This window comes from Heteronotia binoei, chromosome 11 (genome assembly GCF_032191835.1).
Source record: "Heteronotia binoei isolate CCM8104 ecotype False Entrance Well chromosome 11, APGP_CSIRO_Hbin_v1, whole genome shotgun sequence".
In the NCBI taxonomy this organism is placed as follows: domain Eukaryota; kingdom Metazoa; phylum Chordata; class Lepidosauria; order Squamata; family Gekkonidae; genus Heteronotia; species Heteronotia binoei.
The window spans coordinates 12,411,259-12,435,329 of NC_083233.1; the positions used below are offsets into that span (position 1 = coordinate 12,411,259).

At 42.1% G+C, this 24,071-nt stretch overlaps 1 protein-coding gene across 3 annotated transcripts in view; it reads left to right on the plus strand.

Annotated features, from left to right (window-relative positions):
• ACSL4 (acyl-CoA synthetase long chain family member 4) overlaps positions 1-24,071 on the plus strand; it is a 66,011-nt gene that overhangs the window by 6,759 nt on the left and 35,181 nt on the right. For all 3 annotated transcript variants that reach the window (XM_060248949.1, XM_060248950.1, XM_060248951.1), the window contains one exon: positions 22,532-22,615. The gene's annotated coding sequence lies outside the window, so the exon portion shown is untranslated. Of the gene's footprint in view, positions 1-22,531; positions 22,616-24,071 lie in introns of those variants that run through there.

Here is a 24,071-nt window from a genome sequence, read left to right on the forward strand (position 1 = left end):
TTAAACGCTGTCTCATCTTTTGTTGTTGTTGTTCAGTTGCATAGTCTAGTCCGACTCTTTGTGACCCAGTGGACCAAGTCACGCCAAGCCCTCCTGTCTTCCACCATCCTCTGAAGTCTGCTCAAATTCATGTTAGTCCCATCAGTAACACTGTCCAGCCATCCCATCTTTTGCTGTCCCCTTCTTCTTTTGCCTTCTGTCTTTCCCAGCATCGGGGTCTTCTCCAGTGAGTGCTCCCTTCTCATTTGATGGCCAAAGTATTTGAGCTTTAGCATCTGACCTTCCAGGGAACAGTCAGGGTTTATTTCCCTTAGGAATGACTGATTTGATCTTCTTGCAGTCCAAGGGACTCTTGAGGCTTCTCCAGCACCACAATTCGAAAGGATGTCTCATCTAGATTTCTCCAAATCTAGGCAGATCACTGAAAATTTTCATACTGCACAGTATTACTACAGAATGACCATTGTAAGCCATGTGCATCAATGGAAATGTTTGGGATCTGAATACATTTTCTGTTTAATATTTAAATGGAACATTAAAATTTACTCCCCAGGGAACATACCAGGATAAAATATTTTCGAAGCTGTGTACTAAAGGACTGACATATTTGTGTAACTTTCCATTGCGTATTTAGTTGTTTATATAATTATTTAGTCTCAGGATTTTGTTTTCAGTTTGGCTGGCTTCACGGAAAGGAAATTTGAGTGTAGAAGTCAGTTCCTACGAGAGTACTGGATTAACAATAGCTCCATGGTGCTCTTGTTTTTAGTAGAGGTGGTTGCTTCTAGCTTGTTTTTAATAACTGTTACTACTTTGTAACTGTAAAGGCGTTTTACTTCCTAGAAAGCCTGTGTTGACTAATTAGTATTTCTGCTTCTCTCAGGGACAGGCTGATTCTACTAGAAGGAAGCATGTGAACTCCAAAACATTCTTTCCTAATTTTGTTTTGTGTCCTAGACATTTGTAGTACTGGCCAGCAAAGGGCCATGGTTTGGCAGACTGGTTCTGTTTACGTAAAGCAAGTTAAACAGCCGGTGAACATTCTGCTGCCCGCTTGCTCAGGGAATGACAGAGACCATCATTCTTCGAGCAAGCATGTAGCAGAATGTGCATTATCTATGCTCAGGAGTTGTGTGTAAACAAATGCATTTTAAAAGTGCATGACTAATAGTCATCATAGATCTTTTGTGCAGCTGATGCATGTAGCACAAAGCTATCCCAGTGATAAAGTAATGGTTTTTAAAAAGCGTAAAGGCACACCCCTTGAAGTGTCAATGTTTGAAAAAGTGAACCTACATTTTTACTTACTTTCTGTTTCCAGGTTTCTTGATTTGTTCTAATAGGAGTGCCCTTTTATTTTGTGATTAATCGGTCACATACTTAGAGTTTAGGCAGACAGAAGAACTGAGGCAGCTTTTAGTTGAAGCAGTGGGTGTCCAAAGTACATCTTTGGCCTTCCCTGCTGGTAGCCCTAGCCTAGTGGTCACTAGCTAAGTACTCCATGGTACATCTCAAGAGGGCTTCCGTCTGAAACGTCACCAGACTTTAATTCTGGTGCTTGTTATATGATAACTGGAAAAAAATGATTGAAACTTTTAAATTTTAAATGTCTGCATTTTAATATTTTATTATGAGACCTTTGTAACCTTGAAAGCCATCCTGAGCCTGCTTGTGGGGAAGGTGGGATATAACTTGAAGAAAATAAAATAAATAATATTAGAACAGGAACATGACAAGTGCAGGATCCTCTAAGACTTGAGGGGGACATCTCATTTTCTCTAGTATCGCCTCACCCAATATTTTCTCTTTCCATCTCCTGGCAGCCCCCATATATTCTCCCCTTTCCCTGCCTTCTCCTCTCCTTCACACTCCTCAGCCAAGGTCTCTTTTATCAGCCCCACATCTTCAGCTGTATTTGTTAACCGTTGATACACTACTTTTCTCCACATTGGGGAACCAATGCAGCTGACATTGTTCTTCTGTTCTCCGATTTTGACCTTACAACAACCCTCTGAGCTTTCATGACAGACTGGGGATTTGAACCTGGGTCTTCAAGATTCTAGTCTGAAGCTCTAACTGCTATACCACACTGGCTTGTGGCTGCTATTAGGGAGAGCCAGTTTGGTGTAGTGGTTAAGTGTGTGGACTCTTATCTGGGAGAACCGGGTTTGATTCCCCACTCCTCCACTTGCACCTGCTGGCATGGCCTTGGGTCAGCCATAGCTCTGGCAGAGGTTGCCCTTGAAAGGGCAGCTGCTGTGAGAGCCCTCTCCAGCCCCACCCACCTCACAGGGTGTTTGTTGTGGGGGAGGAAGGTAAAGGAGATTGTGAGCCGCTCTGAGACTCTTCGGAGTGGAGGGCGGGATATAAATCCAATATCTTCTTCTTCTTAAACAATAGCTGAGCTTGGTTGAGTCTTGAAAGTCATGTGGTGGCAAGTCACATGGGGGTTGCTGCTGGGCCTGGCCTTGATTAGTCTCAAAATCAGAACAAAATCAGAACAGCCTGGAAAGAGCTTTTTAATGCCTTTTAATGGCAGAAACCAAGCCTGGGAAGGCTGGCAAAACTGTTATGTTGCCTAACACTGGCCCCTGAGGGCATTTCTTAAAGTGAAGGTAGCTCTTTTATTATTATTGGATTTTTAATCCCCAAATGTAATTTGTAGGTTTCAAATACTTCTGCAGACCTGGGGCTTTTTCAGATTTGTAGAATGATCCACAGTTTGATATCTGAATTTAATATCTGAATTTAAGTATTCAAAGATTTGGCCTAGTTGAGAATTAGATATACTGATAATGAGGATAACTTCTTTGTACAGTTCCTTGCATAGTGGTTGCTGATGACTACTTGTGGTTCCAGCAAGGAACTGCTTGCAGTTATAGGGGCCAGTAGCAGAATCTTTGCTGTGCTGTTTATGTTTGCCTGTGGCCGTTGCAAGCCTAGGGGTCACGTAGCTCTCCTTCCTAGCTTTACTAACCAGTGTCACTATGAAGGGTGAATTGCTGTCTGTCCAGTGACATTCTTGGCATCATTAAGTATTTTACAATAATTGACAGAGACCAAATAGTAGATGATCAGATTGTTTGGTCAGGAGACAACGACAACATTTGTCCAGACAATCGATTGCAATGCCAACCTCTATGCTAGTTTCATTCTGTAACTTCTAGATTTGCTTTTTGCATTTTTTTTAAAAAACCCAAAGCTATGGAAAAGCTTTAATTCCCATCAAAAAATATATTTTCAGGCCAGTCCTGTGCATTTACTCAGAAGGAAATCCCCTGGATGGTCTTGGCTAGCCCAGTCTTATCAGCTCTTGGCAACTAAGCAGGATTGGCCCTGGTTAGCACCTGGACGAGAGATCCCCAAGGAAGACCAGGGTCATTGCGCAAAGGTAGACAAAGACAAACCATTCCTGTTGGTTTCTTGCTTTGAAAACTCCATGGGGTTGCCATAAATCAGCTGCAGCTTGACAGCACTTTCCATCACCACCGAATTCCACTGAGTTCAGTAGGAGTTGATAGAGGCACACCTGGCTAAAAAAGCAAACAAACAGGTAAGAACAAATAGGGTAGCCAGAAAAATAATGGTCTTTAGAGACCTTTCCGAAGCAGACTTCTCTGAGTTGGGGGTGAGCGACTCATATGAGTAGGAGGAAGTATATCTTAACACACAAGGCTGCTTTGCCTTTCCTCTGAGCCCTTTCACAGGACACCTGCAATTCAGTTCCACTTTAAGTGCCATTTGCTGTACAGGTTATTAACAGTATTCCCTCTAAGCTGTGGAGTCTTGTGAACAAAAATTCTATTTCGTGAACTACTGGCATTAAAGTTATGAGCCTCTGCATAAATTAGCTTGCCCTGGGGCCATTTTTCCTGAGCTAAGACAAAAATGTGTGAGCTGGAGGCTAAAAACTTGTGAGCTAGCTCACATTAACTCAGCTGAGAGGAACACTGGTTATTAGAGATCAATTGGCTCTCCATATTAGATCACAATCCGCTTTAGGTTCATGCTGCTGCTTGCATTGAAAACAAAAGCAAAACTTTTTTCCAGCCATATGGATATATTTAAGCCTCGGAATTGCACGTTTTGATGAGCCCCGTGCCGCAGAGCGGTAAAGCTGCAGTACTGCAGTCCAAACTCTGCTCACGACCTCAGTTTGATCCCGGCGGAAGCTGGGTTCAGGTAGCTGGCTCAAGGTTGACTCAGCCTTCCATCCTTCTGAGGTTGATAAAATGAGTATCCAGCTTGCTGGGGGTGGGGGTGGGGAAAGTGTAGATGATTGGGGAGGGCAATGGCAAACCACCCCATAAAAAGTCTGCCGTGAAAGCATCGTGATGTGACGTCACCCCAGAGTTGGAAATGACTGGTGCTTGCATTGGGGTGGGTGGGTGGGCTACGTTTACCTTTTGCATGTTTCATTTTTTGGGGGGGGGGTTGCAGTGTGCCACATATTGCTGCCTAATGTGAATTATAATTTGTTATTTGATAATTTGCTAATCATACCACTTGTATAGAAACTTCTGCATGAGCTTTAGAGGATTTAATATGTTTCTCCTGAGCTGTGGGGATTTTGTACTGATCTGTGAGGTGATTGTCAACTCATTAGATTTGTGTGGCCGTTTATATATTTATAAGCCAGAAATCAAGATTTTGTTTTAACTAATAAAACTATTAGTTTCTCTTGGCAATACCCAGTTGGTATAATATGTGAAGGGAATAGCTTGCATCTCTAAACAGCATACTCTGTTTTAAAAGTGCTGGAGACAGGGAGAAATTGTGCTGAATTTGATGTGCCATTTTTTCAGTTCTAAATAGACTCTCTGAAGGTACAGGATGCTCATACTTTTATAACAAGGTATTTTTATAATGATGAATTCAAGTCTGAACATGTAGAATAGTAAAATATTACTAAAACAGTAAAATATTCTTTTGTTGGGCTGTGCAGTTATTTGCATGGGTGCTTTCATTCAGGTTTCATTTGGACAACAGTGATGCATGTGAAATTTTAATCATATAGCCACTTCTTAAATCAAGTGATTCCAACCTGTTTTTTATGACTGCAGTAGGGGAACTCTGCTCAGCAACGAATGTATCCTACTGTGCACATTCCCATATTGTCGTGACTAGTCTGTTTCCTGCCCTTTGTGGGATTGTGAGTCATGAAGAAAAGGAGAAGATAAGTTTGTTTTGCTTTAACCCATTTCCCAGCAGCCTGTGGAGCAACTAGCAAAATATAAAAAATCAGATATGCATAAACCTTCATCTAAGCAATATATCAGTAAAATCTAAGAGAATTTCACCACAAATAATACTAAATACTGCTGTATTTAGCGTATTCTATTATGCAGGGGACCTACTAAAAAGTGTTGTCGTTACTAGGCTCTGAAAGTGATGGCAATCAGTGCAAAGATGAGGTATAGAGTTTTAAGTTGTGGCCGCAGTCCTTTTGAAGGCTTTGATCCTGGTTGCCACAGGCTATATTTTTATGGTAGCTGCGGTTGCCATGTGACAAATTGCTGAAGGCATTCTTTCAGGTACTCATGTTGTTTAGGGGTTAGAGGTCAATACCTGCACATTGAATCATGTCTAGAAAGAGGAACCAGAGCAGCTCTTTGAGACTGGTGTGACTTGGTATTTATGGCTTGTTATTAGCAATGTAGCTTCTGCATTCTGGACAGGTTGAAGTTTCCAGATTGTCTTCATGAAGAGCTCTGAATAAAGTACACTGCAGATGTTTTAGCTCAAGATTACCAGGGCACATATGATGGAGGCTGGTGCAGAAGGTGCAGCCAGTAGAATAAGTAGTGCAGTGCTGACACTGGCTGCCATTAAGCAGCAATGCTAGGTCCCAGAACACCCCAAATGGCAAACTTGATTGGGTAGATCCCACTAAGGACAAACTGTCCACCTATTCAGAAGCACACCATGCATCCTGAACAGAGTTACAGAAGCCATCAAAGTCATTGAGTTTAGAAGGGGGGAACTCTGTTTAGGTTGGCAACATTACCCTCTTGCTATGGAAATGGATGGACCATCAGTTTATTAGCCCCCATTGAGCCTATTATATTCAGGAACTCTTATTCCTTCACTAGGATTCAAGTTCTGGGAGAGAGGTAACTGGTGCTATGAAATCTTTGATTACCACCAACTTTATGCAAGTCGTGAGAGATGAAATGTGGGGGGTGGGAAACCTGATTCTAAGGCATGGCTGACTTAAAAATGTATGGTGATCATATCAGGTTAGTCCACGGGCATGCAGTAGAAATGCCCCACGGCTAAATTTTCAGGGAGCCTTGTAAATAAGACTGCAAAATTTATAAGCCCATAAAATTATTACTAATCTGCCTGCTGGCAGAATAATCTCATAATACATGTTGGTAATGCTTTAGAATTAGTCTCTCCTGTCTCTCCTGTTAGTTTCCCCCCTCCCCAGTACACTTGTCCAGAAATATCTTGGGTTTCCCTGGATCTGTCTGTGGAAAATGTATGTGTTTAAATCTTAATTATTGCATTGAAAATAATCTTTCTTAAACAAAAATACGTTATGCAAGAAGGAGGGAAAACTAGAAGACACCCTGAATATTATATGATCATACCTAATTGAATCCAAACAGGTAACAGTGCTTTTGTTCAGAAGGGGAAAACAAGCTTTCATGACCACTTCTGTTCAGAGAGTCAAAGGTTAAATTCTGTAGAGATCACACACTGTGATTGAGGGCTCCCTTAGATAAGTGGTTATCTATATTAAATCTAGATTGGAAAACCAATTCTTTTAAACAATATCTACATCATAGCCTTATTTTATTTTTAAAAATCTATTTTTACTGGGAGCAACCTTCCTTGTTAGACTGTTTTATTTATTCAATTTATTATTACTTGATTATACTTTTATATATAGATCTGTACATGTGTTTGGATACTGTAGCCCAATAACTGATAAGTATGTTCCCTCCCTTTTTTCAAGATATTTTTGTTTAAATATTGTTTGCAAAATATATATACATAATAAACTTTAATTTAAAAACCCCCGATTGATTCCTGGCATAGGAAGTTTTCAGTCTAACCACAATGTATTGTGAAATCCAAATTTATGCTTTTTAAAACCTGCAATTGAATGTTCTGAATGTTGGTTTAATCCTGCTTTAGAATCCCCGTTTCTGAATGGAAAACAAACCACAGTTTGCTAAAGCACACACATTCAGCCATCATCACAAACCATAGTTATATGGAAGGGTTCTTGCTTTTTGATCTCAGTGTGCCATTCAAGGAGAAGAGGAAGGAGGGGGATTGTGAACCTATCAGGCTTGCACCTGTCACAAATTGTGGTAAGATGTATTTGCATACAGCCTGTGTTTCTGGGTTACATGTACTTAAAATAAGAACCAGCTCTTGAAATTTAGGAATACTTCATCTTTAAATTGTATTTATCTTGTCCTTCTCTAGAATTCGCATATTCCCTCTCGTTCGAATAAATAAATAACATGAGTGAGCTGGAGAGGCAGAATACACAAAAACTGGGGCCCCAGGTTGAACTGTATACCCAATTCCTGTGTCATATTTGTTTTGATAAGACCTCTTATCTTACACTGATGCCCAGAGCTGGACTCTTGTCCACTGCTTCCAGCACCACAGCTGCAGGTTACTCTGACACTAAAAGTAAATTCCTGCACACCCTGACCTGATTCAGGTCAAAGGCTGAAACAATTTGAGTTCAGAGCACAAAAGGAAAATCAGTTCATTGGAGTTGCTGTGCAAGTTGAGCCACTGTCAATAGTCACTGAAAAATCTGAAAGGGAAAAATAAAAGGCAGTTTAAATACCCAGGAGAGTCCTCTAGTTTTGTATCAGACAGACTACAAAGGAAAACTCTCCCCCCCCCCAACCCCAGTTCCATAATTGTAAAAGAGGAATCAAAGTGGTTGGTGATTTGACACTTCTGACCACACTTTGATATGATTTCAGAAGTGCATCACTGCTTTTCATTTTGAATGTAAAACGTCCCAGCTATGGGATAAGATAGGCCAGGGGTGTCAAATTCATTTGTTATGGGGGCCGAATCTGAAATAAATGAGATCTTGTCGGGCTAAGCCATGTCAGGTTAGGCCGGGCCATGTGTATACCTGTTTATAACGTTTATATCTCTGCTACCTAATCACAAAGGACACAGACAAACACAAAGATTTTTTAAAAAACCTTAAAACATCCTTAAAATATTAGCACTCGCTCTTAAAGGTGCTTTCTTTGTATTTCTCACATGGGGCTCAGGGAACTGGGCAAAGGAAACGCTGGCTCTTTCCTTCCTTCTCCAGGGGACCAAGAGGGGAGGAGCCTCAGACAATAGAAGGAAGAGAGGCTTGGCTCAGTAGCTCTGCTGTGTGATTGAGAAAGCCTGGCAAAGCAAGCTCTTCCCCTCCTTCCTCCCCCAGAGATGAGCCTCATCCAATGGAGAAAATAGAGGTTTTGCTCTGTAGCTCCTGTGCAATTGAGCAAGCCTGGCAAAACAAGCTGTGATGCAGAAGGAAGCAAGAGAGAGGGAGAAGAAAGCAGATGACAACCAGTTGCTTGGAGGCCTGATAGGAGCCCTCTGGGGGCCTGATTCGGCCCCCGGGCTGCATGTTTGACACACTTGAGATAGGCTTTCCAAGCAGATTTCAGCTCTTGACTCTTTTCTTTTTAAGAAGTACAACCCACCTCATTTCCGATCAAAGTAGGATGGTCCTCAGAGTAGGAACTCCCCCCCCCCAGTAGCATTTTCTAATAATAAAATTTGGTGTAGAATGAAGAAAAGAATGTTCCCCCATGACTTCAGCATCACCAGCATTTCCAAGCTACAGGCTTTGAGTTCTATACTATTTAAGGAGCTTCATAGTTTGACCTCCTCCCACTCCTGGTTACTACTTCCTTAGTTACTATTCCGTCACGATCATCTATGTTTGTTTGTGTAGGGCTTGTAAATGATTAATATTAGTAATTTATGGCCCCCTAGCAATGCTAATGTATGATCTTAAAGTGACCTTTTAATTGTGTGGTTTGTGTTTCACGAAGGAGTGCAAAATATTTTTTTTCTTAAAGGCTGTTATTGTAGCTTAGCGCCAGAAGCAGCTTACTGCCATGGCGTATTGTTTAGGAAAATATTTCCCTTGTGCTTGTGGAACTTGATTCGTGGTCTTCTGGGTCCTGACAGGCCCGGCACTAGGGGTTCTTGCGCCCCAGGCTGAACCCCGCACCCCCACCCCAAGTGTTCTATTTATGTGTGCTTTGCGCACCCCCCCATGACATCACTCCCCCCCCTCCCCGACTTCGCCGAGGCTTCCTGAGCCACGGGAGGCCTTGGCGAAGTCAGAAAGGCAGTGGGTGCACTCAGAGCCAGCCTCTGAGCACTCGCTGCCACACACCCTGACTTCGCTGAGGCTTCCTGCAAAGTTAGGAAGGCAGTGGGTGAGGAGAGGGGGCACCTTGTGGCACCCCTAGGCCAGGGGGTGCCCTGGGTCCTGGCCATCTTTACAAAGGAAGGCCCACAAATATCATGGATCATGTGCGGTGCATTTCATAGAATCATAGATTTGGAAGGGACCTCCAGGGTCATCTAGTCCAACTCCCTGCACAATGCAAGAAACTCACAAAACACCTCCCCCTAAATTCACAGGATCTGCATTGCTGTCAGATGGCCATCTAGCTAAAAATCTCCCAAGGAAGGAGAGCCCACCACCTCCCGAGGAAGCCTGTTCCACTGCGGAAGCGCTCCAACGGTCAGGAAGTTCTTCCTAATGTTGACCCGGAAACTCTTTGATTTAGTTTCAACCCGTTGGTTTTGGTCTTACCTTCTGGGGCCACAGAAAACAATTCCACACCATCCTCTATACGACAGCCCTTCAAGTACTTCTCAGCTGCCTCCTCTCCAGGCTAAACATGCCCAGCTCCTTCAACCTTTCTTCATAGGACTTGTTCTCCAGACCCCTCACCATCTTCATTGCCCTCCTCTGAACCCATTCCAGCTTGTCTATATTTTTCTTAAAATGTGGTGCCCAAAACTGAACACAATACTCCCGGTGAGCTCTTACCAGAGCAGAGTTAAGCAATACCATCACTTCACGTGATCTGGACAGTATACCTCTGTTGATACAGCCCAAAATTGCATTTGCCTTTTTAGCCACCACCATTTGAGAGAACACTTTTCCGGGAGGAAGCAGTGTTGAATGGACCTGAGTAAGATTTAGAGTAGACCTGTTTAGGATTGCTGTTCTTGATATGAAAAAGATAAACTGGGTTAAATGGTGGTCTGGGGTGTTTCAGCAGTGCTGCTCAGCCTGGAAACTTCATTTCCCTGTTTCATCCTGTATATTGTAGCAACTTGGCCTCAACTGTTGTGGGAGTATAAAGATGTTTTATATTTTCTTAGCAGCTGGTTTATGACTTTGAAAGGTTATTATAGGGCACCATTGAGAAATGTGCATGGTTTTCCTGCAGGAAGTACACTGCGTCTGAATAACAGCCATGTTAACTCCGTCGTAGAATCTTTTGCAACTAAAATTGCTGTGAGCTATAATATGTCTTTTTTTCACAGAAAGCCTGCTGCAGAACTCTTTGTACCAGTACTAATTTTGCAACTTTATCATTGCGAGCAAAACTGTTAATCTGTGACTATGCATTTCTCTATAATTGCGAGTATTCGACTTTATCTTGATCATTTCCCGGTAGTAGTCATATCAAGATATATAAATGGTTACCCACAAAAAAAGAAGTGTCCTTATCCCCCTCCACCCAGACAAACACTCTGCAGTGTTAAAGTACTTGGTTTGGGGGCTGCTCTTAAGCAGGGTTGTGGTGGTCAATGCAGTTTCGTACACACATATGTATGATTAGGTACTGTTGTGGAAAAGTTCAGCTTCAGCTGGCCATAGGAACACTCCAAAGTGAAACTACTTTAGCTCTATTCCATTGAAACACCATTGCAGCACAGACAAAGTTGCAAGGACAACGTGGAATGGATTTTCCATTAAGGTCTCCAGGTGCAGAGTTTTTAATGGAAAATCAGTTCTGCATTTTATTTGCAGCTTTGCAAGCCCAGAAGAGGTTCCTGCTGCAGCTGGCAAAGACAAGGCAAAAGGAGCTGGGACTGTGAGCAGGAGGGGGGAGAAAAGAGCCCCGCGGGTCTGAAAAGCCCTGGGTAGACCAGCCATTTAACACCCCTGGTGTAGACAATGCGAGTGCCTACTCAGATTGTTCTATTGTTTGCTTTCCCCTTCTGACTTGGTAAAAGTAAAGGTAAAAAAAGGTAAAGGTAGAGTTCCCTGTGCAAGCACCAGTCGTTTTCAACTCTGGGGTGACGTTGCTTTCACAACGTTTTCACGGCAGACTTTTTATGGGGTGGTTTGCAATTGCCTTCCCCAGTCATCTGCACTTTTCCCCCAGCAAGCTGGGTACTCATTTTACCGACCTCGGAAGGATGGAAGGCTGAGTCAACCTGGAGCTGGCTACCTGAACCAGCTTCCGCTGGAATCGAACTCAGGTCATGAGCAGAGGGCTCCGACTGCAGTACTGCAGCTTTACCACTCTGCGCCACGGTTTTGTCGGAATGGAGGGCCTGATTGGCTTTGGTCCCTTTTTTTAACTAGTTAAAATATAATTTTACCATGTTCTGTTCAAGTCTAGAGGGTTTCTTTTTTGGCTTCTGGTCATACTTAACTTTCAGCTGTGGATGCTTTAAACTGAAGGAGGGTTGACCTTCTCTCATTGGGTGAGGAAGCTGAAGGATTGTCATGCTTCCAGATCATAGTGAGAGGGCTGGTCCATCAATCTGGTTGCTCTCCTTAAGATCAAGCAGAAGGAACGTGAAAAGTAGGAAGGGCCACACCTTCCGGGTTGTACAAACCCCTAAGGGTGTCTCCTTCCTGCAGACCAGCTCCTTAGCTTTTGTTTCTTAGTCATTGTCTGGGTGTAACAGAAATAAAGTGTCCTGAATTGGCTTCAGCTCAGTTACTATGTTGGCTCTTTGATGAAACACATTGTAACATTTCTTAAACTTGCAATATAAATCATTGTAGGATGGTGTCTGAATGGCGACATTAGATTCATAGTGGTTTTAACCAGCTGCTTGCTAATATCCAGGGCCTTTTTTTCTTGAAGCAGGAATGCAATTCCGGCTGGCTTGGCATCAGCGGGTGTGGCCTAATATGCAAATAAATACCTGCTGTGGGTTTTTTTTACAAAAAAGGCCTGGGGAAAACTGTGGTGACATCAGGGGTGTGTGGCCTAATATACAAATGAGTTCCTGCTGGGCTTTTTCTACAACACCCCCCCCCCCAAAAAAAAACCCCTGCTAATATCCACATGGTGGCATTTCTCTAAGAGGTGTGAGTATGTAAAGGAAAAATATATTCATTTCTTATTGTTGAGCAGTCAGTTTACAAGATCTCTACTGTACTCCTATGTGTCCAGAAAGTTCAGACCTATTTGTGTTGCTGGCAAAGTAGATCATAGCTGAATATAGCTCAGAGGTTCATATTACCTCTATAATAGTCTGATATAAAAGCCAGGACAAATCTAGTCTTTGAGCTGAATGGATGAAATAAGCATCTTAATAAGGATAATGACAGCAATTTGTGTGCCTTCAAATCATGCCCGTACGCATCACTTTGAAGTTCCAATTTACTGTGTGTGTTTTATCAAGCATGGAACCCAAATAAAATAATCCAAGATTGAAAATAAGCCCTAAGACTAGAGAGAGGTGATTATGGAGGGCAAGTGCTTTTGGAGGAAGGGGTCATTGCTCCCCTGTCACCCTTTCTCAGCATAGCATCACTCACAGCCATCCCCCCTCCGGTTTTTATACCCATGTGTGTTTTAACAGACGGGCTGTGTCACACTGACACTCTTGGCTTGATGTGACTGTATTGGTTGCTTGGCTTGGCTGTATCTGCAGTTCAAACAGTGGAGAGACTAGAGTGGGCTGCCAGAAGGTATGGAGTAGAAAATGTGACCTGGCAGACATAGAATCATAGAGTTGTAAGGGGCCATACAGACCATCTGTTGGGAATGTTGACTCTCCAGATGTCTTTTTTTTTGCCTACAACTCCCATCAGCCCTAGCCATTGGCCATGCTGGCTGGGGCTGATGGGAGTTATAAGCAAAAAAATCTGGAGAGCCAATGTTCCCTACCCCTGATTCTAGTCCAACCCCCTGCTCCATGCAGGATCAGCCTAAAGCATCTCTGACAAATAATCATCCAGCCGCGTTTTGAAGACTGCCAATGAAAGGGAGCTCACCACCTTCCTAGGCAGCTGGTTGTGTAGCCTGCAGACATCCTGCGAATAATCTAAACTGCAATCAAACTTTGCAAGTCACAGACTTTGAGAGCTGTGTATATACCGTGAGCTATGTAGTTCAGAAAGTAATTAAAATATGTATATATGGTTTCTTTTTCACTGTTGTTGATTCTTTGGATTCATAAACCCAAGGAGTCTGTGGACAAAGACCAGTTCCATGGAATGAGGAGGTGACAGTTTTACTCAAGTTATTGCGTCAAACAACCTTCCATCCTGTTATCCCACTCCTTTATTTTTTGGCCACTCATATCCCACTCTTAAGTTGCATTGATGGAAAAAGTAATGCTGAATGAGAAATCCTGAATGGACATTTGGAGGACTCTCTGCCATTCACCACCATTTCAGTAAAAATAGGTGGTTGATGTTAATGAAGTAAGCCATTGTAGCCTGCCAGTTTCCCTATGCAGGAGGTGACAGCCTGCTGAGATGAGCTTTAGTCAGTCTGCAGCACCGTGCTTTACAGCTCTGTTAAAACATGTGTCATTAACTTTTAAGACCCTGGTAGGCTTGATGAACTTTATATACTCACACTATGGCGAACCTGGGCAGTATAATAAAAAGTAGAGACATCACCCTGCCATCAAAAGTCCATATAGTCAAAGCAATGGTATTCCTAGTAGTAATGTATGGCTCTGAGAGCTGGGCCATAAGGAAGGCTGAGCACAGAAGAATAGATACTTTTGAGATGTGGTGCTGGAGAAGACTCTTGAGAGTCCCTTGGACTGCAAGAAGATCAAATCAGTCAGTCCTAAGAGAAATCAACCCAGACTGTACCCTGGAAGGTCAGATGCTGAAGCTTAAATACTTTGGCCACCAAATGAGAAGGGAGCACTCCCTGGAGAAGACCCTGATGCTGGGAAAGAAAGAAGGCAAAAGAAGGGGATGGTAAAAGATGAGATGGCTGGACAGTGTTACTGATGTAACAAACACAAATTTGAGCAGACTTTGGAGGATGGTGGAAGACAGGAGGGCCTGGCGTGACTTTGTCCATGGGGTCGTAAAGAGTTGGACTCGACTGTGTGACTGAGCAACAAAAAGGCTTGATGAAACTTGAGACCGTTTAACTACTGCTCCTTATAAAAATGTTCATATCTTGAAAATCTCTCCCTGGTGTCTTTTGTCCTCTTTGGATACATTAAGATGTCTTGATTCAACAGAATATATTGTGAGGTTTTTTTTATTGTTGCTAGAATAATCATTTTATGCAAAAGAGAGGGGTAGGGTTGGTTGTTTTTTACTCTAGACAGCAGGCTGAAGGAGCTCTCATTAATGCTGATTATCAGTTCGGAGGATTACCCCTATATCCAGGGCCTTTTCCCTGCAGGGATGTGGTGGAATGGAGTTCCAGAACCTCTTTGTGGAAACAGATTTCTCAAAAAATGTTTAAAAGTTCTTGAGGGGCACCTGTGTGTTTCTCTTGCATTTCCCTCTTGAGATTTCTAGCACCTCTTTCTCCAGAAAAAGCCCTGCCTATATATGTCATGTATCTCTTTAGTGTATGCATGAAGCATTTCTGCTTGATATGAAAAGGCTATAGAGTTTATCATGGAGAGGAGGAGAAGGAGGAGAAGGTGAAGATGACTGCAGATTTATACCCTGCTCTTCTCTCTGAATCAGAGACTCTGAGCGGCTTACAATTTTTTATATCTTCTCCCCCCACGACAGAAACCCTGTGGGATAGGTGGGGCTGAGAGGCTTCTGACAGCAGCTGCCCTTTCAAGGACAACTCCTGAGATAGCTATGGCTGACCCAAGGCCGTTCCAGCAGGTGCAAGTGGAGGAGTGGGGAATCAAACCCAGTTCTACACACTTAACCAGTACACCAAAACTGTTCTTAAGTGATCACTGCTAAATGTTAAATTATTTGTTGAAGGGTTTTGTTTGTGTTGAGTTTCTGTAGTTGGTACAACTTGTAAGAGCTGGTTGGTGGGGTGGCTAAACAGGGCCATCCTCAGCCTATTGACGTCAGTGGACTTAAAATGATGTAACGCCTTTTAGGATTGTGCTGCGAGTGTCAGACTAGCGTCTGGGTCATGCAGCCTCCTCTACCTCACAGAATTCTTGTTCGGATAAAACTGAGGGGAAATGATGTTGTAAGCTGGTTTGGGCCCCCCACTTGAGTGAAAAACTGAATATAATATATAACTAAGTAAATTGAGCCAAGGTACGCACAGTCTTCTATCTGCCTTTCAAAACTTCTAGTAAAGAGAAAGGTGGTGTCATATTGAGTATGTACACTACGCAAGAACACTAATGGGAAGCTGTTTATCCTGCCCCATGGCCTCAGCAATGTAGGGACTGGAGAAGGACATGTTTGAGAAACCAGTCACACACATTATCCCCTTCAGGAGTACAGAAGGCAACTCTGTTGCCATCTTGGTTCCTTGTACAGTGCACACCAAAGAAGCAAGAGCATCCACTGCAGTGTTCTAAAAAGAGCATCTCCTAAGTGCTTTCTTTTAATAACTAGAGGGAGGCAGAGACATAATATATTGAGGGTTATAAAAGAAACCTTTTACTCTTATTCAGTTATGTGCATATATATACTATGTGAGAGCCCTTCATTTCCCCTTGTATCCCCTTTTCCTGTTTCCATTTCTCCTTAACATCTACCAACCGATCTACATTGATCCTGCCCTGATTTATTTAGCTTATCCTCCTTCCCTTCCCCCGCCACCCTCTCTACAGGAAAATCTGGTTGTGTTGCATGGTGGTCTCCAGAGCAAGGATGGGCCAAAGTTGCACAGTGGCTGCTGCTGGTGGGGAAGGGCAGATTGGGCCCAGTTGTGCAGTGAGCACTGCTTGTCGCTGGACCAGCCTCAGGTGTTTATGGTTAGTGGATCTCTGGTAGTTGCCATCAGCCTTGTTCTGTGGGATACCTCCTCCATTAGGAGATGTGATGAGGGAAGGGGGTAAGGGTGTTTAGCTGGACTGTTTTGGTCTCCAAATCCACCCCTGCTCCCTATCCTTGGGTGTTTGTTTTTTTTACAGAAACCAAGGCTTGAAAGGCTCAGCAATATTGTTATGGTTGCTTAGAAACCTACAAAACGGCCACTGACAGTTCAGTAGGCATTCTTTTCATAACGCTACAGATGTTTATATTATTTGGGAGGATTTTAATCCCCCCTCCTTTTTTAAGGTTTCAGATTGTTCTGCAAACCCAGAACTTCCTTCTGGTATGGAGAAATCACCCCTTTCTGTCCCTAGCTCCATGTTGCTGATTTAATCCACATTCTGTGACCCTGTTTGGGATTAGATATATCGACATTGACTTGCTAATGCACTGCTCAGTCTTCCTTAATAATATATGTGATCTTTCTTAGTTCCTTTCCTTTCCATATACTGGACAGCCTGTTTCTTAGGCGCTGGGGGCGGATAGTGCATAAAACTTCATGACAACATATATTTATCCATCTTTAAAAATTCCAAACAAAATCCTGTGCAGGAGTAGTAATGTAAAAAGCCTCTTTTGTTGTTGCTACATTTTAAGTACAAACAACCATAGTTACCCAGGTACAAATTCACCGATCTTAATCAAATGGACACAAATTGCCCAGCTGCAAACAAAAGTACATTCAGTGTTTTAAACAGCTGCTCAATGTCTTAATTCCAGTTTTGGATTCTGGTTGTTTGGGTTTACACTGTGATTTCGTCTTCTTTTCTTCAATTGAATTGTTTCGGTTTTGGAATTAAAATCTGCCAACAGTTATCTATCTTATGTGTAATTTATGCCCATGTAAACTAATTTGAGTTTGAGTTATCATTATAGGTAACCTACATGAGAATTTGGTCTAGAATTAAGTGGAATAAGGTTTTATTTGGAACTATATATGAGTGACTTTAAAATACAATTTCAAAATGGCAATGGAATATTCTAAGCATTGGTGGATTTTTTTAAAAAATATATAGCTGTTTTTCTGTGTATTCTGTGATAAATTTTGGTGGGTACATTTGTGCTGCAGAAAAGTACAGAACTATAGCAGAGTTTGGGGACATCTTAAAGACTAATATATCATGGCATAAGCTTTCATGAGTCAAAACTTGCTTCGTCAGATGTGCATACAGAATATACAGTTCAGCTTTTCAGGAACATGGGCATTACGATAACCGCTCTGAATCATTTCCTCTAATGTGGTTGTAACAAGCCCCAAAACGTTTTTCCTAAATACTTTTTGTGGACGTAGGCCTTTGGTTTTGCCTTATAAGTTCTCTCATGCATGAGCACACTTGCATCAAGAACTGGAAAGGCTTTGCTAGGTGAGTAGCTGGGCTTTGTGTGTGTATAGTTTAGCTTAGATGCACATGCATCTCTTTTCATTAATACTTTAAACATTGTCAGGTTTCTAATCATATTCTGTAACAGTCTTTGAATAGCTATTCAAGACTGTGGGCAAATAGTATTATACTAATAAATCCTGTCAGTTAAATGGCCTTGCTGCCATGAAACAAATTATTTTGTTGTGAAAATAACAATAGCGGAGGACCTTTCACCAGAAACCTATATAATATTGAACGAAAGTAGTTCAATTAAGCAATGTATATCAAAACCTGGGAAGCCAGTACTAGTTTCTTCAATCTCATGACCTGTCAAGTTAATAACAAACATTTTTTCTATGAGTATTATAATGCTTGCTGGGTTTTCTCTTTGTTTCCACATCCATTTTTTAAAAAAAAGAATAGCTATTTTGTAACGTAATCTGACCCTCTGAATATTCCATGTGGATCATTTAAAAATTAATGATACTGTAACATGAGGACCTTTGTGTTTTAGCAGTCATGACCTAGTTTAGATTTTATTGCAAGTATCCAGTTACTCGAAAAGACGAGAGGACTATCAGATATTCTTTTTCAGAAAACACTGGGAAAACATCAAAGCTAAACTGTGCTGCAGGAAAAAAAATGTGTTTTAATAGCAGTAGCTATTTGTATTGTTGAAGCTGTTGAGTCACATACTGATTGTAAAGTATGGAAAAACAGGGTAAATTCTCCAATTGTATTGTACGTAGTACTATGAAAACAAAGGTATTACTATTGGTCTTTGGGAACTTTACTGCCTGAAATATGACTGTTTCCCCCACGAACTGAATGAACCAGTCTATACAGCTGGAATTCTGATGATTTTTGAACAGATAAGATGAATTTACTAAGATGGGCAAAATCCAAGTGTGAATAATGAAAATGGACTTACCAGGTAATAGCTGTGGCTTGTTCAACAAGTCACAGTGGAAACCTGCATAAATTCATCTGTGTAATCCTTTTGGTGTGTCAAGTTTCTACTTTCTCATACTCATTTTTTTCTTATGTGCATGCACACATCTGTAGTCTCAGTCTCTCTCACTCACACACACACACACACAGATACACACTCTGTCTCAGTGCTTTGTATAGTGGCAGGCTTAAAAAAAAACTGGATCTGTTGGAATGTATGTAAATACTGTAGCTGAGCTAGTTGTTGACAAAGGCTAATTTGAACCAGATGAGGTCATGACCATCTAATAGTCATGTTAGACTTTTTATCTTGGTTTTCCCCCTTATGTCAGATTGCTTATGGAATGGGCTGCAGTGGGACACAGTAACAAAAACTTTCCCTGGAAAAAACTGCTACATATTAATTTGATTAACTACCCACATTAAGTGCTCTTAAAATTATCTGCTGCAGGCTTTGACTTCAGTGCATATGCCTCTAGAGATGCTTGTTCTTGGGCCCAGTTCTTTAATTTTAATGAATTCATTTTCAAAAAGTAAATTTATCTTCTCCTTCAGTCCTGAAATACTAGAGCATCAAGTTCTATCCATAAAAATTCTAGACTCCATCCAAAGATGTGACTCCCGCTCACCCCTGCAAATACTGTAGTCACCAAGCTAGCCTGTGCAGTTTAGAAAGCTCATGCCCAGAGACGGGCACCAGTTGCTTTAAAGAGCCACGTGAAGTTTTACTGCCATGGTAACTGTGGAGAAACGCCATCTTAGGTAATGTTGGTGCTTGGTTGGAGGGGAACATGAAACTACTAAAGCAGGCTTTGTGTCCTAGCCTTCCCTTCATCCCCCCCTCCCTTCCACAGTTAAACCAGCGCCTCTAGGGGGGAAGCCTCCTCGAAGGGTAGGAAGTTCTTTAGCCTTCCCCTCATTCCCTCCTCCCTTCTGGAGTGAAACCAGCAACTCTAGGGGGAAAGCCTCCTAGAGGGGCAGGAAGTTCTTTTGTTTTTGTTATTTGAGTTAGGCGGGAAAAGGTCAGTCCTCGGCTGGCGCTCAAGGAGAGAGGTTGCCAGTCTGTGGGCTGCTGCCTGGGGGAGAGGCGGAGTGGACCCCAGGTAGTCATTCACAAGGTAGGGCAAGTTTACACCGGGGACGAGAGGATGCGTTTATATCTACCTTTATTTGTCCCTCTGGTTGCTGTTCAGGTGCTGTGCTAAACTTTTACATGTAACTGTTTTTGTTTTTTTTCTCTTCTTATTAAACATTTTTACTGTTTTGAATGTTGGCAGTCAAACTCTGTACCACATAGATCCCCAACCACTTTAGACCATGCTGCTTTATGAAGGGGGCCCTGGGGAAGGGGGAAGGCATGCAGTTGGATAAGGTGCCAATCCTTCAGGGGTTCCCCGAAGAAGTGCTGTGGTCACTGTGATACCCAAGTACAGGGTGGCAAAGGACCTTGAGGCCTGGCCTCAGAGCTGGAGAGGGGGGTTGGGAGTCCAGTTCCTCTCAACCTGAACCCCTAGACTGAGCAGGTGGTGGCAGCGAGCCCAAGTGGCTGGAGGAGAAATAGCTCCCTCCAGGAGTTGGCGACTCAATAGGGAGTTGACGGGACCGGGTCTGAAGGCAGAATCGGGCTGGTTCCGTCACAGTAACATTTGGTGGTTTTGGTAATTAAGCAAGAGCAAGGTGTGTGTGTGTGTGGGGGGGGGGGATCGTTGCATCTGGCTAATCAGGCAGTGTAGTTCTGGGAACAGAATGTTGTACCAAGACTAAATAAATGTGAGTGGCTCTTGGTTTTGTTTCTTGGAAGTCTATTCATTCTTTATTGTAGATAATCAGTTACAAAGTGACTCCAATACTTCTCCAGCTGCTGTTGCTGCTGCTTACTCTTAGATGTTCGGCAGAATTCACATATGGTGCAATCCAAACATTTCTATCCATGAATGGGGGAGAGAACTGCATCACTGGTGACGTTTGGGAAATAGGATGTTTGTTTTGTCTGATTTGGGCTGTACTTTTAAAATATATAGAGAGGGTGGATGTGCTTTTTCTGTTCTTGGGAAATGTGCCTGGATTGTTTTCCTTTTAAAAAAAAACCACACACATCAATTTCAGTTGATCTAATGCATATGCAGATAGAATTGATTTAATCAAAACTGTTGATCGATCGATCAGTGTTCTGAGTTATTTCTCTACAATATGCACATAAATGTTCCTCTTTAATCTGTTAGCTATTTTTAATGTAGGTCCTGCAAGTATAACATTTTCTCCAGTCTTTGCCAATTATAGCAACAGTTCTCCAGAGAACACACTGTTCTTGTCTCTTGACTATTCAGCTGTTATGGGATCACAGGAAGTACAAAGCAGCAGACCTTGAGCTGTTCTCTCCACCCTATCCCCCCCACCTTTTTATTGGCTTCTTGAATCTGCCAATTCAAATAGTAAACTAGTTGAGATGCATGCTGCTGCCTGGTTTCCAGACCATTGGCTTGTTTATGAGTGCATGGATTAGTAATGCCAGAGGTAATGAGAGATAATTAGTAAGACATATTTCTTTTGCACCTTCCTCCAACTACCTCTTACCAACTTTGTAACAAAAAAAATCACTTTTGAGTAAGCCAGGATTATGGAGAACACACAAAAATTAAGTTGAGGTTCTGTGGAAAAGGCAGGAGTTTAGAAACAAGTTACATTTAGGGATGGGCTCAGAATGCAAAAATGGTGGTTGGTTTTGTGTTTTTTTCAGTTTCCTGAATGATTCATGGTTTGTTGGTTCATTGAGTTCAGGAAGGTGTAGAACAGCCCCTGAGTGGGCTAGAGATGGCAAATTTATGACAGACTCTTTAGCAGACTCTCCTCTTACCTGCTGTACAAGTCAGGTGCGAATTGCATTTTGGGAGGCTGAGCTACAGCCCCCCAAAGCAGGTGCCCCCATCTAGTCAGTTTCACTGGAAACTGACTAGAAGTTCAGGGAACTGGGGAATCATGCCAAGCTGTCTGGAAAAATGAACCAAACAACATGCCAAGAAAAAAGGCTGGTTCATTTTTGTATTTGGGTGTGGAGGGATCAGATGAACCAGTTTGGAACGAACCACAAATTGGTCATTTTTAGCATGAATCATGATTTGTTCCCATCCTTATTTACATTCATTGGAATAGAGTAAAGATGGACTAAATGATTGAAAAGAAGTAAAAGTGAGACCTCACATTTAAACTGTTATACCTCTTGGTGTTTGTGAAAACCATTGTGACTTCTGCAGCAATACCTTTCTCACCTGAGTATTTACTTCTCTTGTTTCCTTTGAGATATGACCAGGTGAAATGTTCATTAGTAGAAAAATGAGAAACTACAGCTGGATACATGGGAGAAAGTAGGCAAGTTTGTAGGCAAGTTTTCCTTTTAACTGTTTATGCAGATTCAAGAGACCCATTTCTCTTCTTCTGTTTTCGGAGAGTGTGTGGACTGTGCTGTATTTTATAGCCCAAGGAAGGGGATTTCTACTGTATATCTTGGGCCTGCATAGCTACCCTGCTGGCATGCTTTCTATTTAGAATAGTTATACAGCACATACAAGTTTAGTTAAAACTTGTTTAGGGGTCTTAAACATTTTAACGTTTCAGTGCTTGGGTACAGATGATTCTGCTTGGCTTAGCTTGAAACGGAACCGTGACCAGATGACTTAACATTTTAAATTCCTTTTAAAAACAACCAAGGGAGATTTGGATTAGGGCTGGAGCATAGGGGGAGTCTCCACCCTCTCTAAAATGGGGGGAGGGGGAAGTGGACAGGCAAGCTGCTGAGCAACATGATCTTCCGCTACATTTTAACACTACCGTTCTGTTGTAGGAAATCTGTTTGTGATGTTTGTCTCCTTTAAAAAAAACAAACCCAAAACCTGTGGATAAATATGCATTTTATGACATTACATAGTTGTTCAGCAGTCTAATAGATGCTCAGTTTGGGATACAATTTCTTTTTAACCTAGATAACATTTTCTTTTTAACCTAGATCCGTAAACAGGTCGTGTGCCTGTTTGGATTGAAGTAACTGAGTAACTCAGAAGACAATCTCATAATTTCTTTTGGAAACACTGTAAGTGTCATCACTAACTAGTATTTCATTGCTTTGATATTTTTGATCAATATTTAACTGAATTGTTTTATTAAGATATGAAATATGTCTTTGTTACAAGTATTGTGTACTAGCAAATCTTCTGAATCCATTCTATCAATGGTAGCACTTTCTCCTGCTAGAAGGAGAGCCCTTTCTGTCTTGTAGCAAGCTTCTTGCAACAGAGGAAAGCTCCTCGCGTGAGGGGAAAGTGCTGTCATTAGTGGAACTGGCCCATGGACCTGGCTGTGTTTCTAAAAACATACTTATAGGAAGCATGTCAGAGGCACATGCTGTTTTAAAGTCATGGTTTTAATGTAGATAACATTATGTAGCATTCCTAGTCTATTGATATGAAAGCCCTAATACACTGCTTTACTGAAACCTGTGTGGTGTATGCTTCAGGTGTTGGAGTAATGTGTGAAAGAGCAGAGAGTTTAATGTATGAAGAATTGCTGGTTTAACACTGCTTAATGGGCTGTAGTAGCACGCAGTTATCTGCTATGATTAATGCTAGGGCATTTCTGCCTGTTTAAAAAACAGAATTTCATATTTTGTTGTTGTTCAGTCGCACAGTTGAGTCCGACTCTTTGCGACCCCATGGACAAAGTCACGCCAGGCCCTCCTGTCTTCCACCATCCTCCAAAGTCTGCTCAATTTCGTGTTTGTTACATCAGTAACGCTGTCCAGCCATCTCATCTTTTGCCGTCTCCTCCTCCTTTTGCCTTCTGTCTTTCCCAGCATCAGGGTCTTCTCCAGGGAGTGCTCCCTTCTCATTTGGTGGCCAAAGTATTTGAGCTTCAGCTGACCTTCCAGGGAACAGTCCGGGTTGATTTCCCTTAGGACTGACTGATCTGATCTTCTTGCAGTTCAAGAGACTCTCAAGAGTCTTCTCCAGCACCACAACTCGAAAGCATCTATATGAAATTCTGTTTTTTAAACAGGCCGAAACACTGAAGTGAATAAGCTATTGTGAGATCAAATCTTAAAAGCCAGTGTGGTCTAGTGATTAAGAGTGTTGGACTAGTATCTGGGAGATCCAGGTTCAAATTCCCTCCGGTGCCGTGGAAACCCATTCGATTACCTTGGGCCAGTCATGCTTTCTCACCCCAACCTACCTCACAGGGTTGTTGTGAGAATAAAATGGAAGGAGAGGAGAGCAATTAATGCCTCTTTGGGACCCCACTGGGGAGAAAGGCAGAGTACAAATAAATTAAATGAATAAAAACACATCCACAGGGCATGTGTTAGTTGTACAGAGGTGATCTTTTCTGATCCTAGAAATGTGGTTTAACTAATATAGAGGCAACGAAACCCTTTTGCCGTAGTTCATAGGAATTATGAAGGTAGCACTGCCGAGTCACAGTTCTGTGGGTTTTTTGTTTTGATCTTTTGGATTTGGGGAAGGGAAAGTAAACGCGCCATCAATATCCTTTCC